This window comes from Pseudophryne corroboree, chromosome 10, assembly GCF_028390025.1.
Source record: "Pseudophryne corroboree isolate aPseCor3 chromosome 10, aPseCor3.hap2, whole genome shotgun sequence".
NCBI lineage: Eukaryota > Metazoa > Chordata > Amphibia > Anura > Myobatrachidae > Pseudophryne > Pseudophryne corroboree.
The window spans coordinates 370,654,179-370,671,043 of record NC_086453.1 but is presented as its reverse complement, the minus strand read 5'-3'; the positions used below and the strand labels follow the sequence as shown (position 1 = coordinate 370,671,043).

Sequence of the window (16,865 nt, the reverse complement as noted above, 5' to 3'; positions counted from 1 at the left end):
ATCCACTACGGACTACGAGAAATAGAATTACCGGTGAGTAAATTCTTATTTTTTTGCTATGGAGCGATTAGTCGCAAACTGCGCATGCGCAATGTTCGCAGTGCAGCTGCGCCAAGTAAATTAGCACAAAAGTTTGGTATTTTACTCACGGCATTACGAGGTTTTTTCATCGTTCTGGTGATCGTAGTGTGATTGACAGGAAGTGGGTATTTCTGGGCGGAAACTGGCAGTTTTATGGGAGTGTGCGAAAAAACGCAGGCGTTTCGGGAAAAAAAGCGGGAGTGGCTGGAGAAACGGGGGAGTGTCTGGGCGAACGCTGGGTGTGTTTGTGACGTCAAACCAGGAACGAAAAGGACTGAACTGATCACACTGGAAGAGTAAGTCTCGAGCTACTCAGAAACTGCAAAGAAATTTCTATTCGCAATTCTGCTAATCTTTCGTTCGCAATTCTGCTATGCTAAGATTCACTCCCAGAGGGCGGCGGCTTAGCGTGTGCAATGCTGCTAAAAGCAGCTAGCGAGCGAACAACTCGGAATCACCTCCTATAAGCAGAAAATATTACACATCCCCGGTGGAACCTGTCTCACCGCCGAAACTTTACATAACGAGTTTTCTGCAAAACAAAATCTGTGTAGTCGCAGTGGCTGACAGACATTTTGGGAGGGGGGTCTGTATTCGGAGCACTGGAGTGTTTGGATTGTTACCTTGCAGCATATATTTTTTACAGTCATTTCCTCACTAGAGAGAGATTATTTTCTGCTTAGCGAGACTTAAACCATTTATCAGGTTCTCGGCCTCAGGCGTGGTGTGTAATGCAACTCCCGCCATGTTGTTCTCTGCGGAGGGAAAGAGTCTTGTCTCATATCTGTGCATGACATTTTATACTTCCTTCATTCGCCTTTTATCCTGGCGATGGCTGGGGCATTCTGTATACAGGGTATCCGTTCTCTAGGTCAACCACACTTAGGTCGCTTTCCGTTCCCGGTCACTTTACGAAGAAGACGACACCAAATAAATAAATAAATAAAACAACTCATGTTGACCTTTTGTCATGTCGACCTAATGCTTGTGTCGACCTATTTTGGGTGTCGACTTAGTTACTGTGAACAGCACAAATAAGGATTTTTTTCATCATTATTAGCGCACAAAAATCCAGACGGGTGTTTTCCGTGTCCGTTTTCTATTTACCGTCTCTCTGAATATTGCAGCGCCCTTTGGAACATGTGCAGAGCAGCAGATGTCACAAGCGGCCAGGAACATATCTGAGATACTTACCCTGTGTACACAGTAATGTTGCAACCGCAGGACAGAAGACTGTGTGTTCTCCCGGCCGCAGCAGTAGGAGGCCTGTGTGACTGCTGTGTTCCCAGTCCCGGATGGGGATTTGTGCCCAGTAAGACACCCTCGTGACATCTGTGTGTACCCAGACCTTGCAGTTTTACATTGTATGAAAAGTAGACACAGTCATTGTATTGTGTTCCGTTCTAAACATAGAACACACTTTCTACGTGTGCTCATCCCGCTGAAATTAAAGGAAAATATGACACTATGAAGCAAAAACAGCCAACAATACAACGGAGTTGTTAGCTGCGTAGCAATCATTTAAAAAAACGGCAAAACTGCGCAGCGTACGGGTACAAAGAGCATCGTGGTTTTGCACAGGTTCTAGCGATGCAAGGAGATTGACAGGAAGTGGGAGTTTCTGGGTGTCAACTGACCTTTTTCTGGGAGTGTTTGGAAAAACGCAGGCGTGGCCGGGCGAGTATCTGACGTCATTACTGTGTCATTCGTCGCAGCAATCATCGCACAGAATAAGTAACTACAGGGCCGGTCTTGTTCTGCACAAAATGTGTTTGTAGCCGCTCGGCTGCACAGGCGTTCGCACTCCTGCAAAGCGAAAATACTCTCCCCGGTGGGCGGTGACTATGCGTTTGCACAGCTGCTAAAAGTAGCTAGCGAGCGATCAACTCGGAATGAGGGCCTTAAGCCAGTGACACTTTCATTAACTTACCGCATTGCCAGGGCAGAGTTTCCCAAACTCCGCCACTACACTCCAGGTTTTAAGGATATCCATGCGTAAGCCAAGATGGTTAAATCAAAATGACTGAGATATTAATGAATGCACCTGTGCCCAAGCCTGTATATCCTTAAAACGTGGGGCGGGATGTAAAGGAGTTTGGGGAACTCTGGTCTAGGGGGATATATCATTAGGTCATACCCCCAAACCCCATAGGTACTCACTACCCCTGCACGCGGGGGCTCGCTGCACACTTCTTGTTTAATGATTTTTATTGCCAGTAAAAGCTCTGCGTTATGTGGGGCGTCACTGATTAGATTGCAAGCTTTGTGGGCCAGTGTTACACCATGTCTGACGAATATGCACTGGAGCTTTGAGTCCACTTACAGTGCCATTGGCTGTACGGGATTGGTATGTTTTACCGGCAGACGGTAAAACATACCGCTCTCCACGATTCAGGCGCAGTGGCTCGCTTCACTTGCCACAGGTTATATTCACACTAGGTGGGCGGCGTGGACCCACCAACCGAGTGGGACTACCTGGAAGGTGGCCAGGATTCCGGACGGCGGTATTTCACAGCCGGTATTTTAACGGCATCCCAGCTGTACGGCCCTGGGAGATTACCTGTTACACCGCTGTCCGCTAGCGATACCATTACTGCAGAGAAGGATCAGCACTTGAGGATTTAACTCTGAGAGCCATTTAAAGGGACATGAACCTTAAATATTTTATTTCTCTCTTTGTGATCTGTGCGGGGAAGTGCATGTGAGGATATTGTCTGGCTGTGTGTTCGCAGTGGTCCCTACATCTCTCCTCCGCCCACGGTCCCCCCCCCCCCGTCCCCCCCACTCCAATGTCTGATAGGAAAGCAGAGTGCTTCTGTCTGCAGTAGATAAGGGATGGGGTGACAATCATTAGTATACATGTGGGCTGTGTAACTGCGCTCTGTAACAGGCGCTTATACACCTAATACTAGACGTTTTACGCTATGAATGTTCCTATGGATATATGTACAATATTCATACCGTCATCACATGGATCATATATCGTCCGCTCGCTACATTTCACTAACATACACCCCCCCTCCCCATCATCGGAGGGCTCCAAAGCGAGAGGGGGCGTGTTCTGCGCTCACTGTGTGGGGAATAGGGAGGCCAATCCCGGGCCTTTTTTTTTCCATCCCGGGTATTGGGATTGAAAAATGATCAATTTCGGGATTGGGTTGGCCGCGCTGGGGGTCTGTGGAAGGGAATAGTGCGCAATATTTATCGGAAAAGGACAAAAAAAATTCCATGGGATATTCTGCCGGAGGGTCTGTAAGCTTTGGGTATTTAGTGTGGCTGTTCCACGGCTGCCTGTGCAAGGGGGGAGTTCTCAAAAATTGGATGTGTAGGAAAAGTTTGGTTACATTGCTACTCGCTAAGGGGCTGATTTTGACCCGCACGAATCTCCAGCAAGTATTTGCATACTGCGCATGCAGAGAAGCGACTTTACGGAATTTCTGCGGATATATGTCCATTCTATTCGGAATCAGGAGCAACTTGGTCGGATCTTTCATTCCGTGAAATAGGGTGTTCCAGGGTGCGAACTAGGCGGTGACAGTGCGATTGCATGACTTGTGTGTGTGTATCTAAAGCGCCGCGCAATTCTGATGCGACTCAGAATCAGCCAGTGTATGTACCAAGCTTACAAAGCTTCTATCAAAAACTTTGCAGTAAGTTTCCATCTGTGTCAGGTTTGTGTTCCTCCGGCCATATTGCGGCACGTTCTGGAGGTGGCCACTTGGCGCCCTATCCCTGGTTCGCTCGTCATGTCGCCCTTTGGTAAAGCACGGGCACCTCTACGCCGTCATAAGCTCATGTAGTGACTCCACCATCTCTTCCCCATTGTATGAGCGGAGGAGGGGATCTAGGTCAGCACTGGGGGTGAGTCTTCCAGAATTCAGGCCTCTGGTTTGGGACTTGCACAGCTGATGGTGGGTATCCTATGAGTTAAATATAGTATTTGTGTGTGAGTGGAATACACACTGAGGGGTAAATTTACTAAAGCTTCTAAAAATGACTGAAGTGGTGATGTTGCCGATAGCAACCAATCAGATTCTGTTTATCATTTCTCTATCACATCCTAGGAAATTATAGACAGAATCGAATCGGTTGCTATGGGCAACTTCACCACTTTTCATTTTTAGAAGTGAAGCATTTCCTACGTATCATAATAAACTCAGGCTGATATACGGATTCATTCGTTTTTCCTCACCATTAGTCTAAATAATTGTAGAAGTAGAATGGGGCGGGTGGAGCTACAGCCTCCGGCCTCCAGACATGAATAGGCCCCACACCATAATGATGATGATGATGGCCGGTCACCTGTGGGCCACACGGTTGGCCATAAATTGGCCATAATTCAGTATTAGTATTAAATTGTATTCTATTTTCCACACAAAATGATGCAGTGTTTCTACTTTTATGTATTTAGGGGGACTCTGGGACTGATGGTGTAGCGGTGTACACGCCCACACGCCACTGGCCACAGCCACACCCACACAGCACCAGCCACACCCACACAGCACCAGCCGCACCCACACTGCACCGGTCACTGCTCCTCCCCTTCTCAGTATAGGCCCTTGAACATATTCAGTCCCCGGCCCACGCGGCCCTGTATCCGGCTCTGGAAATCATTAATAATACACTAATAAATGCTCATCTGGCTGAAGTAAAAGTTTTATACTGAAATGTGCAGCATTGGTCCAAATCACATTTGTTTAGTTTTACAGGAGAGTAACAAGTACTTAATGCTGTCACCAAGACTGAAATCCTATTCTCATGATTTTAGTAGAACATAAAATGCTAAATATAGGACAGTTATTGGGACTTTGAACAAACTACCGGAAACGAGATATGGAAAGTGGCTAAATATAAGCTTATTACGTGTCAGCCGGCTGAGGAGACTTTCTGTCCTTTAATAGCAATAATATACAATGTTCTATCAGTTATCTATTCGGTTAAAATGCCGGCTGTCAGGATTTCGGCGACCAGGATGCCGACGCCAAAATCCCGACAGCCGACAGTGCAGACAGACGGAATCCCGGCGCACCAGGGCTATTTCCACTCGTGGGTGACCACGAAACACACAGAGTGGGAACAGATCCTGTGACGAGCGCAGCGAGCCCGCAAGGGGACTCTGAGTGCCGACATTCTGGCGGACGGGATGCCGCCGTTGGTAAAACGTATGTAACCCATCTCACCCACATGCAGTATACAGAATCTCAATAGCGTCAGACAATCAGATTATACAGTGGAATGGATGAAATAATGTTAGCCTGCGAGCAGGGCCCTCTTACCTCTCTGTGAGGCATATTCATGAAAAAATTGTGCAATGAGAATTTTTAGGGGGACATTTACTAAGCAGTGATAAGAGTGGAGAAGTGAGCCAGTGGAGAAGTTGCCCATGGCAACCAATGACCACTGAAGTAACATCTATAAAATGATACAGACCTGCTGATTGGTTGATGGGGGAACTTCTCCACTGGCTCACTTCTCCGCTTGTATCACTGCTTAGTAAATGTCCCCGTTCGTTTTCAATTCTCATTGAATTCTCACACAATTTTTTCATGATTCATTATGCCACCCTGAGAACATTATTACTTTCGAAAAACTGTGTATCTTGTTATTAACCAGTCTTGTGCCAGTTGTAAGGCTGGTTGAGCCTTGCACACAAGTCCTATTGGGTTGTTGTGCCAAGTTGTGTAGCAGCAGAATAGCCTGGGGCTATGGGGGTTATTCCGAGTTGATCGCTCGCTAGCAGGTTTTAGCAGCCGTGCAAACGTATTGTCGCCGCCCACCGGGGAGTGTATTTTCGCTTTGCAGAAGTGCGAACGCCTGTGCAGCAGAGCGCCTGCAAAAACATTTTGTGCAAGACAAGACCAGCCCTGAACTTACTCTTCGTGTGCGATGATTCTAACGTTGGAGGGACGGCTTTTGACGTCACACATCCGCCCAGCGTTCACCCAGCCACGCCTGCGTTTTCCCTGGCACGCCTGCGTTTTTCCAAACACTCCCTGAAAACGGTCCGTTACCACCCAGAAACGCCTCTTTCCTGTCAATCTTCCTGCGTTGTGCCGTGCGACTGAAAGCTTCGCTAGAACCTGTGCAAAACCCGTACGTCGCGCGTGCGCATTGTGGTGCATACGCATGCGCAGAAATGCCGATTTTTAGCCTAATCGCTGCGCTACGAACAACCGCAGCTAGCGAACAACCCGGAATGACCCCCAATATAAGTAACTTACGATAAATATTGTTGCAGGAAGATGAAAGCACTTTAGCCCAATCCAGAGCGACGGTTGCGCCTAAATGCACTTCCTGTAAAGTTATTTCTAGAATTATACTTTTTTTTTTTTTTTTTTTTATCCTACTTGTGCTTAGAAGATTTTCTGTTCGGGAACATTTTGTTTTTAAAATAAAGTATATAAAATAGCCTTTATTCTATATCCGCTTAGTGCAGTGTTAATGTTTCGTGATTCTGTATATTTATGAATGGTTTGGGAAAATGAAATATTCCTATGTAATATATAAACCTCTGATGTTGTTGTGAAAATCCGTGGAGATTCCCCGGCATAACCCAAACTTTGTTTTAATTAGTCGACCGCTTTTTTTTTTTTTTTGGGGGGGGGGGCTGCAAATATATGATTGCAGACGCCAGATGAGCGCAGACGCAGTCTGCGAATTTACTTGAAGCTCAGCGCTGTGTTGCTTGGTTGATCGCATGAGGCGGGGTGCGTGATGCATCGCATTTACATCCTGCCGCTCTCTGCAAGCATAGCGGCTTTTATTAACCCTGTATGCGCGAGAAAAATCACAAAGGACGACTTCCCGGTAAGAGATGTACTTTGTGATAGAAGGACTTCAGGGTTTAGGACCCAGGAGTCCTTAGTGATGCATGCGTCACGGGGGGAAGTGGGGGGGGCTTGGGGTGCTGGGAACCGATTAGACCCGTCTTAGGGGTAAAACGCAATAAGAAGCCCGTTGGCTTCTTTTAGGCAACGCCATCTAAAGATGCCCATTGCATCCCAGCCACAAAATATTAGAGATGAGCGGGTTCGGTTCCTCGGAATCCGAACCCGCCCGAACTTCATGTTTTTTTACACGGGTCCGAGCGACTCGGATCTTCCCGCCTTGCTCGGTTAACCCGAGCGCGCCCGAACGTGATCATGACGCTGTCGGATTCTCGCGAGGCTCGGATTCTATCGCGAGACTCGGATTCTATATAAGGAGCCGCGCGTCGCCGCCATTTTCACACGTGCATTGAGATTGATAGGGAGAGGACGTGGCTGGCGTCCTCTCCATTTAGATTAGAAGAGAGAGAGTGAGATTGAGACAGAGACACTTGATTTACTGGAGCTTAGGAGTACTAGAGAGTGCAGAGTTTACTAGTGACTGACCACTGACCAGTGACCACCAGTGCAGTTTTATTTAATATAATCCGTTCTCTGCCTGAAAAAAACGATACACAGTGACTCAGTCACATACCATATCTGTGCTCAGCCCAGTGTGCTGCATCATCTATGTATAATATCTGACTGTGCTCACACAGCTTAATTGTGGGGGAGACTGGGGAGCAGTTATAGGTTATAGCAGGAGCCAGGAGTACATACATATTATTAAAATTAAACAGTGCACACTTTTGCTGCAGGCAGGAGTGCCACTGCCAGTGTGACTGACCAGTGACCTGACCACACTGACCACCAGTATAGTATACTATATTGTGATTGCCTGAAAAAGTTAAACACTCGTCGTGTGACTTGTGTGGTGTTTTTTTTTTATTCTATAAAAAACTCATTCTGCTGACAGACAGTGTCCAGCAGGTCCGTCATTATATAATATATACCTGTCCGGCTGCAGTAGTGATATATATATATTTTTTATATCATTATTTATCATCCAGTCGCAGCAGACACAGTACGGTAGTTCACGGCTGTAGCTACCTCTGTGTCGGCACTCGGCAGTCCATCCATAATTGTATACCACCTACCCGTGGTTTTTTTTTTCTTTCTTCTTTATACATACTACATCTCATTATCATCCAGTCTATATTAGCAGCAGACACAGTACAGTACGGTAGTCCACGGCTGTAGCTACCTCTGTGTCGGCACTCGGCAGTCCATCCATAATTGTATACCACCTACCCGTGGTTTTTTTTTTCTTTCTTCTTTATACATACTACATCTCATTATCATCCAGTCTATATTAGCAGCAGACACAGTACAGTACGGTAGTCCACGGCTGTAGCTACCTCTGTGTCGGCACTCGGCAGTCCGTCCATAATTGTATACCACCTACCCGTGGTTTTTTTTTCTTTCTTCTTTATACATACATACTACATCTCATTATCAACCAGTCTATATTAGCAGCAGACACAGTACAGTACGGTAGTCCACGGCTGTAGCTACCTCTGTGTCGGCACTCGGCAGTCCATCCATAATTGTATACCACCTACCCGTGGTTTTTTTTTCTTTCTTCTTTATACATACTACATCTCATTATCATCCAGTCTATATTAGCAGCAGACACAGTACAGTACGGTAGTCCACGGCTGTAGCTACCTCTGTGTCGGCACTCGGCAGTCCGTCCATAATTGTATACCACCTACCCGTGGTTTTTTTTTCTTTCTTCTTTATACATACATACTACATCTCATTATCATCCAGTCTATATTAGCAGCAGACACAGTACAGTACGGTAGTCCACGGCTGTAGCTACCTCTGTGTCGGCACTCGGCAGTCCATTCATAATTGTATACTAGTATCCATCCATCTCCATTGTTTACCTGAGGTGCCTTTTAGTTGTGCCTATTAAAATATGGAGAACAAAAATGTTGAGGTTCCAAAATTAGGGAAAGATCAAGATCCACTTCCACCTCGTGCTGAAGCTGCTGCCACTAGTCATGGCCGAGACGATGAAATGCCAGCAACGTCGTCTGCCAAGGCCGATGCCCAATGTCATAGTACAGAGCATGTCAAATCCAAAACACCAAATATCAGTAAAAAAAGGACTCCAAAACCTAAAATAAAATTGTCGGATGAGAAGCGTAAACTTGCCAATATGCCATTTACCACACGGAGTGGCAAGGAACGGCTGAGGCCCTGGCCTATGTTCATGGCTAGTGGTTCAGCTTCACATGAGGATGGAAGCACTCAGCCTCTCGCTAGAAAACTGAAAAGACTCAAGCTGGCAAAAGCACCGCAAAGAACTGTGCGTTCTTCGAAATCCCAAATCCACAAGGAGAGTCCAATTGTGTCGGTTGCGATGCCTGACCTTCCCAACACTGGACGTGAAGAGCATGCGCCTTCCACCATTTGCACGCCCCCTGCAAGTGCTGGAAGGAGCACCCGCAGTCCAGTTCCTGATAGTCAGATTGAAGATGTCAGTGTTGAAGTACACCAGGATGAGGAGGATATGGGTGTTGCTGGCGCTGGGGAGGAAATTGACCAGGAGGATTCTGATGGTGAGGTGGTTTGTTTAAGTCAGACACCCGGGGAGACACCTGTTGTCCGTGGGAGGAATATGGCCGTTGACATGCCTGGTGAAAATACCAAAAAAATCAGCTCTTCGGTGTGGAACTATTTCAACAGAAATGCGGACAACAGGTGTCAAGCCGTGTGTTCCCTTTGTCAAGCTGTAATAAGTAGGGGTAAGGACGTTAACCACCTCGGAACATCCTCCCTTATACGTCACCTGCAGCGCATTCATAATAAGTCAGTGACAAGTTCAAAAACTTTGGGTGACAGCGGAAGCAGTCCACTGACCAGTAAATCCCTTCCTCTTGTAACCAAGCTCACGCAAACCACCCCACCAACTCCCTCAGTGTCAATTTCCTCCTTCCCCAGGAATGCCAATAGTCCTGCAGGCCATGTCACTGGCAATTCTGACGAGTCCTCTCCTGCCTGGGATTCCTCCAATGCATCCTTGCGTGTAACGCCTACTGCTGCTGGCGCTGCTGTTGTTGCTGCTGGGAGTCGATGGTCATCCCAGAGGGGAAGTCGTAAGCCCACTTGTACTACTTCCAGTAAGCAATTGACTGTTCAACAGTCCTTTGCGAGGAAGATGAAATATCACAGCAGTCATCCTGCTGCAAAGCGGATAACTGAGGCCTTGACAACTATGTTGGTGTTAGACGTGCGTCCGGTATCCGCCGTTAGTTCACAGGGAACTAGACAATTTATTGAGGCAGTGTGCCCCCGTTACCAAATACCATCTAGGTTCCACTTCTTTAGGCAGGCGATACCGAAAATGTACACGGACCTCAGAAAAAGACTCACCAGTGTCCTAAAAAATGCAGCTGGACCCAATGTCCACTTAACCACGGACATGTGGACAAGTGGAGCAGGGCAGGGTCAGGACTATATGACTGTGACAGCCCACTGGGTAGATGTATGGACTCCCGCCGCAAGAACAGCAGCGGCGGCACCAGTAGCAGCATCTCGCAAACGCCAACTCTTTCCTAGGCAGGCTACGCTTTGTATCACCGCTTTCCAGAATACGCACACAGCTGAAAACCTCTTACGGCAACTGAGGAAGATCATCGCGGAATGGCTTACCCCAATTGGACTCTCCTGTGGATTTGTGGCATCGGACAACGCCAGCAATATTGTGTGTGCATTAAATATGGGCAAATTCCAGCACGTCCCATGTTTTGCACATACCTTGAATTTGGTGGTGCAGAATTTTTTAAAAAACGACAGGGGCGTGCAAGAGATGCTGTCGGTGGCCAGAAGAATTGCGGGACACTTTCGGCGTACAGGCACCACGTACAGAAGACTGGAGCACCACCAAAAACTACTGAACCTGCCCTGCCATCATCTGAAGCAAGAAGTGGTAACGAGGTGGAATTCAACCCTCTATATGCTTCAGAGGTTGGAGGAGCAGCAAAAGGCCATTCAAGCCTATACAATTGAGCACGATATAGGAGGTGGAATGCACCTGTCTCAAGCGCAGTGGAGAATGATTTCAACGTTGTGCAAGGTTCTGATGCCCTTTGAACTTGCCACACGTGAAGTCAGTTCAGACACTGCCAGCCTGAGTCAGGTCATTCCCCTCATCAGGCTTTTGCAGAAGAAGCTGGAGACATTGAAGGAGGAGCTAACACGGAGCGATTCCGCTAGGCATGTGGGACTTGTGGATGGAGCCCTTAATTCGCTTAACAAGGATTCACGGGTGGTCAATCTGTTGAAATCAGAGCACTACATTTTGGCCACCGTGCTCGATCCTAGATTTAAAGCCTACCTTGGATCTCTCTTTCTGGCAGACACAAGTCTGCTGGGGTTGAAAGACCTGCTGGTGAGAAAATTGTCAAGTCAAGCGGAACGCGACCTGTCAACATCTCCTCCTTCACATTCTCCCGCAACTGGGGGTGCGAGGAAAAGGCTCAGAATTCCGAGCCCACCCGCTGGCGGTGATGCAGGGCAGTCTGGAGCGACTGCTGATGCTGACATCTGGTCCGGACTGAAGGACCTGACAACGATTACGGACATGTCGTCTACTGTCACTGCATATGATTCTCTCAACATTGAAAGAATGGTGGAGGATTATATGAGTGACCGCATCCAAGTAGGCACGTCACACAGTCCGTACTTATACTGGCAGGAAAAAGAGGCAATTTGGAGGCCCTTGCACAAACTGGCTTTATTCTACCTAAGTTGCCCTCCCACAAGTGTGTACTCCGAAAGAGTGTTTAGTGCCGCCGCTCACCTTGTCAGCAATCGGCGTACGAGGTTACATCCAGAAAATGTGGAGAAGATGATGTTCATTAAAATGAATTATAATCAATTCCTCCGCGGAGACATTGACCAGCAGCAATTGCCTCCACAAAGTACACAGGGAGCTGAGATGGTGGATTCCAGTGGGGACGAATTGATAATCTGTGAGGAGGGGGATGTACACGGTGATATATCGGAGGATGATGATGAGGTGGACATCTTGCCTCTGTAGAGCCAGTTTGTGCAAGGAGAGATTAATTGCTTCTTTTTTGGGGGGGGGGTCCAAACCAACCCGTCATATCAGTCACAGTCGTGTGGCAGACCCTGTCACTGAAATGATGGGTTGGTTAAAGTGTGCATGTCCTGTTTATACAACATAAGGGTGGGTGGGAGGGCCCAAGGACAATTCCATCTTGCACCTCTTTTTTCTTTTATTTTTCTTTGCGTCATGTGCTGTTTGGGGAGGGTTTTTTGGAAGGGCCATCCTGCGTGACACTGCAGTGCCACTCCTAGATGGGCCCGGTGTTTGTGTCGGCCACTAGGGTCGCTAATCTTACTCACACAGCTACCTCATTGCGCCTCTTTTTTTCTTTGCGTCATGTGCTGTTTGGGGAGGGTTTTTTGGAAGGGACATCCTGCGTGACACTGCAGTGCCACTCCTAGATGGGCCCGGTGTTTGTGTCGGCCACTAGGGTCGCTTATCTTACTCACACAGTCAGCTACCTCATTGCGCCTCTTTTTTTCTTTGCGTCATGTGCTGTTTGGGGAGGGTTTTTTGGAAGGGACATCCTGCGTGACACTGCAGTGCCACTCCTAGATGGGCCCGGTGTTTGTGTCGGCCACTAGGGTCGCTTATCTTACTCACACAGTCAGCTACCTCATTGCGCCTCTTTTTTTCTTTGCGTCATGTGCTGTTTGGGGAGGGTTTTTTGGAAGGGCCATCCTGCGTGACACTGCAGTGCCACTCCTAGATGGGCCCGGTGTTTGTGTCGGCCACTAGGGTCGCTTATCTTACTCACACAGTCAGCTACCTCATTGCGCCTCTTTTTTTCTTTGCGTCATGTGCTGTTTGGGGAGGGTTTTTTGGAAGGGCCACCCTGCGTGACACTGCAGTGCCACTCCTAGATGGGCTCGGTGTTTGTGTCGGCCACTAGGGTCGCTAATCTTACTCACACAGCTACCTCATTGCGCCTCTTTTTTTCTTTGCGTCATGTGCTGTTTGGGGAGGGTTTTTTGGAAGGGACATCCTGCGTGACACTGCAGTGCCACTCCTAGATGGGCCCGGTGTTTGTGTCGGCCACTAGGGTCGCTTATCTTACTCACACAGTCAGCTACCTCATTGCGCCTCTTTTTTTCTTTGCGTCATGTGCTGTTTGGGGAGGGTTTTTTGGAAGGGACATCCTGCGTGACACTGCAGTGCCACTCCTAGATGGGCCCGGTGTTTGTGTCGGCCACTAGGGTCGCTTATCTTACTCACACAGTCAGCTACCTCATTGCGCCTCTTTTTTTCTTTGCGTCATGTGCTGTTTGGGGAGGGTTTTTTGGAAGGGCCATCCTGCGTGACACTGCAGTGCCACTCCTAGATGGGCCCGGTGTTTGTGTCGGCCACTAGGGTCGCTAATCTTACTCACACAGCTACCTCATTGCGCCTCTTTTTTTCTTTGCGTCATGTGCTGTTTGGGGAGGGTTTTTTGGAAGGGACATCCTGCGTGACACTGCAGTGCCACTCCTAGATGGGCCCGGTGTTTGTGTCGGCCACTAGGGTCGCTTATCTTACTCACACAGTCAGCTACCTCATTGCGCCTCTTTTTTTCTTTGCGTCATGTGCTGTTTGGGGAGGGTTTTTTGGAAGGGACATCCTGCGTGACACTGCAGTGACACTCCTAGATGGGCCCGGTGTTTGTGTCGGCCACTAGGGTCGCTTATCTTACTCACACAGTCAGCTACCTCATTGCGCCTCTTTTTTTCTTTGCGTCATGTGCTGTTTAGGGAGGGTTTTTTGGAAGGGACATCCTGCGTGACACTGCAGTGCCACTCCTAGATGGGCCCGGTGTTTGTGTCGGCCACTAGGGTCGCTAATCTTACTCACACAGCTACCTCATTGCGCCTCTTTTTTTCTTTGCGTCATGTGCTGTTTGGGGAGGGTTTTTTGGAAGGGACATCCTGCGTGACACTGCAGTGCCACTCCTAGATGGGCCCGGTGTTTGTGTCGGCCACTAGGGTCGCTTATCTTACTCACACAGCGACCTCGGTGCAAATTTTAGGACTAAAAATAATATTGTGAGGTGTGAGGTATTCAGAATAGACTGAAAATGAGTGGAAATTATGGTTTTTGAGGTTAATAATACTTTGGGATCAAAATGACCCCCAAATTCTATGATTTAAGCTGTTTTTTAGGGGTTTTTGAAAAAAACACCCGAATCCAAAACACACCCGAATCCGACAAAAAAAATTCGGTGAGGTTTTGCCAAAACGCGGTCGAACCCAAAACACGGCCGCGGAACCGAACCCAAAACCAAAACACAAAACCCGAAAAATTTTAGGCGCTCATCTCTACAAAATATATAGTATTCCGGTGCTTGGTGTATATGCGGTAAGTGGCCAAACCTGCATTTTCGGAGGTTTTGCCGCATTTTTAGCATTGGTGCATGAAGCCCAAGATGCGAAGTGTGCCTATGTCCTGTAAGACGCAGCATCCAATCATATTGCAGCACTCCTTTTTCAAACAGGAGTTGGCAGATGACAGCGGGTGTTTGAATGCAGGAGACCTGTTCCCATTGTATTTCATTAAGGTGCACAGTAGTGCCATTTATGACGTTTCTGCATGAATCGCTAACGAACCGGCCAGTCTTTGGTGATAGGCGTATAATGAAGACTGAGTATGGGTGACTGGTTTCTGTACTAGTTTATGGCTTTCTGTACCCAGAGTCGGTTGATTCTTTATCACTTGACTTCTTTGTGTGCGAGATGGAAATATATCTATATTACAGATTTTACCGCACAACTATACGTGTCAGATGACTCAACTGAAGACAATGTGGTGAGATATGCGGCTGCAGATGCTAATACACCCAGCTAGACCCCTTTTATCTGCATTGCACACCCTGATCAGATACGTTCTCATTGTAGAACCACGTCATCTGTCCTCGCGTTCCTGCACCTTATTTAACACTCGTGGCAAGGAAGACCTAGCCGGATGGTCATGTGTGGCTGCAGATACGTCCAGGAGAACATGCTTATAGGTAGGTATCACATTCCTAGAGAGCTCCTGTACACTCAGGCGTGTCGGGAATGTCATCGAGCACCAGAATCCCGGACAATTTGCTGCACCCGTGTAGCTTACCCGGATCCTCGCAGGAAATGTCACATCTATAGACTGACGGCAGCAATGCGGCATAAAAGGATTTATTTAAACAAAATAGCGCAAGACAAAATACATTCATACGAGATGAAAGATATCATAGTGCATGTCACCAATTAGTACAGCAGACTGCAACTAGCAAAGGGAATTTTTAGAGTGGAAGCGCCTAGGGATGGCCATCGACCATCCATGGTTTAAAAGCATCGATGGCCTATGCCTGATGACCAATACTTTTGCAGTCGATGGGGGAAAACCAGATGGTTTCCCATTATCGATGGCATGAAACTACCATATTATTATAAAAAAAATGTTTTTAATAAAATGCCAGGACACGGAGCATGGCTCCGCCCCCGACACCCGCTCCCAGGCCTGCTTGGCCTGCAGACCAGAAAATAGAAAAGCAGGTATAACCACCTGTAGGTGAAACCATCGAATAGTTTTTAAACCCTCAAGGTTAACCATCAATGGCACCATCGTGGTGACCATCGATGCTTAACCCACCGATGGCCATCCGTAGAAAGACCGCTTTGCAGTGTATATATGGTACACTTCCAAGTTCCTGGGAGGTTACACACGGTGATGGGCTGTCTTATGGGCGAGTGTCGCGGGCGTGTCAGGGACACGAAGACAGACCCTCGTCCGCTCACTTAGGTCATAGGACTGCTGCAAGTTGCGATGATGTAACCATTGGCGTATCTATATTGGGTGCAAGGTGTGCGGAGCACACGGTCTCCTGGTTCAAGACGGGGCCCACACCTCACACCGTGCCCCCATAGTATTATACTTACCCCTCTGGAGCTCAGGTGCTGCAGACATAAATCACAGCGAAAATGGTGCGGCGGCCATTTTCCCAGTGACTTGCAAACATGCAGTAGATTTTTTTTTCTCTGTGACACGGTTCAGGCGCCATCTTCCTGGAGACCTGTGCATGCGCAGTTGACTCTGGCACAAAGCCGAGGCTGCGGCCGCAGCAAGAGTGGAGGGGGCCTGCACAGTGGTGGCGCGCAAGGACGCACCGATCAGTATTACGTGTACGAAGGGGGCGTATTATAGATGGAAAAGCACATAGTGACCCATATAGACGGGCAGGACATAAACATGTCCTTATATGGTGCAATCACCTGCAATGACAAGCTAAAAATATCTCGGAATATTCTACTTGTTCTGTGACCTTCAGTGAGTTTCCTTATCTTCACCACAGCTTGAGAGCAGTAAGAGAGGCGCCGGGGGCTCTCGCTGTGCGGCCTGCTCGCCCCCCCCCTCCCCTATGCAGTATTGATCGGAGGGACGGCAATCCTGCGTCATCCCTTACATCTGACTGTTACGCCGTAAGGTCCAGAATCAGATATTTGTCCTCCTCCGGTGAAGTCATGGTCACGTTGTGAAATCCGCAGACAATGGAAAAACATGTTTATCTAGTGAGACAATCGCTCGTTGTAACCGTCAGATCGTTCTCTGTTCCGTCGCTGTGGCTGTTCCCTGTGTGTCTGTTGCTGTACACAAACCCATCTAGCAGTGTGCACAGCACTGCACTATAGCGGGTATATAATGGAGGGATTGTTCTAATGGCTGGTGTTTTAGCCTCATGCTGTCTTTATGGCATGCCGTATATTTATCTTACACCATACATGTCACGTGAGGCACAGGGAGCAGCAGTAAAGCAGGAGGCACCATACATTGCTCAGTCATTGGCAGTCTGTTACTGCTGCTCTCTGCAACAGCAGCTTAACATACTG

General features: G+C 47.9%; 1 protein-coding gene across 2 annotated transcripts in view; it reads left to right on the top strand.

The window, feature by feature from the left end:
* Positions 1-16,865, top strand: part of UBASH3B (ubiquitin associated and SH3 domain containing B) — a 147,253-nt gene that overhangs the window by 16,660 nt on the left and 113,728 nt on the right. The gene's annotated exons all lie outside the window — the stretch shown is intronic.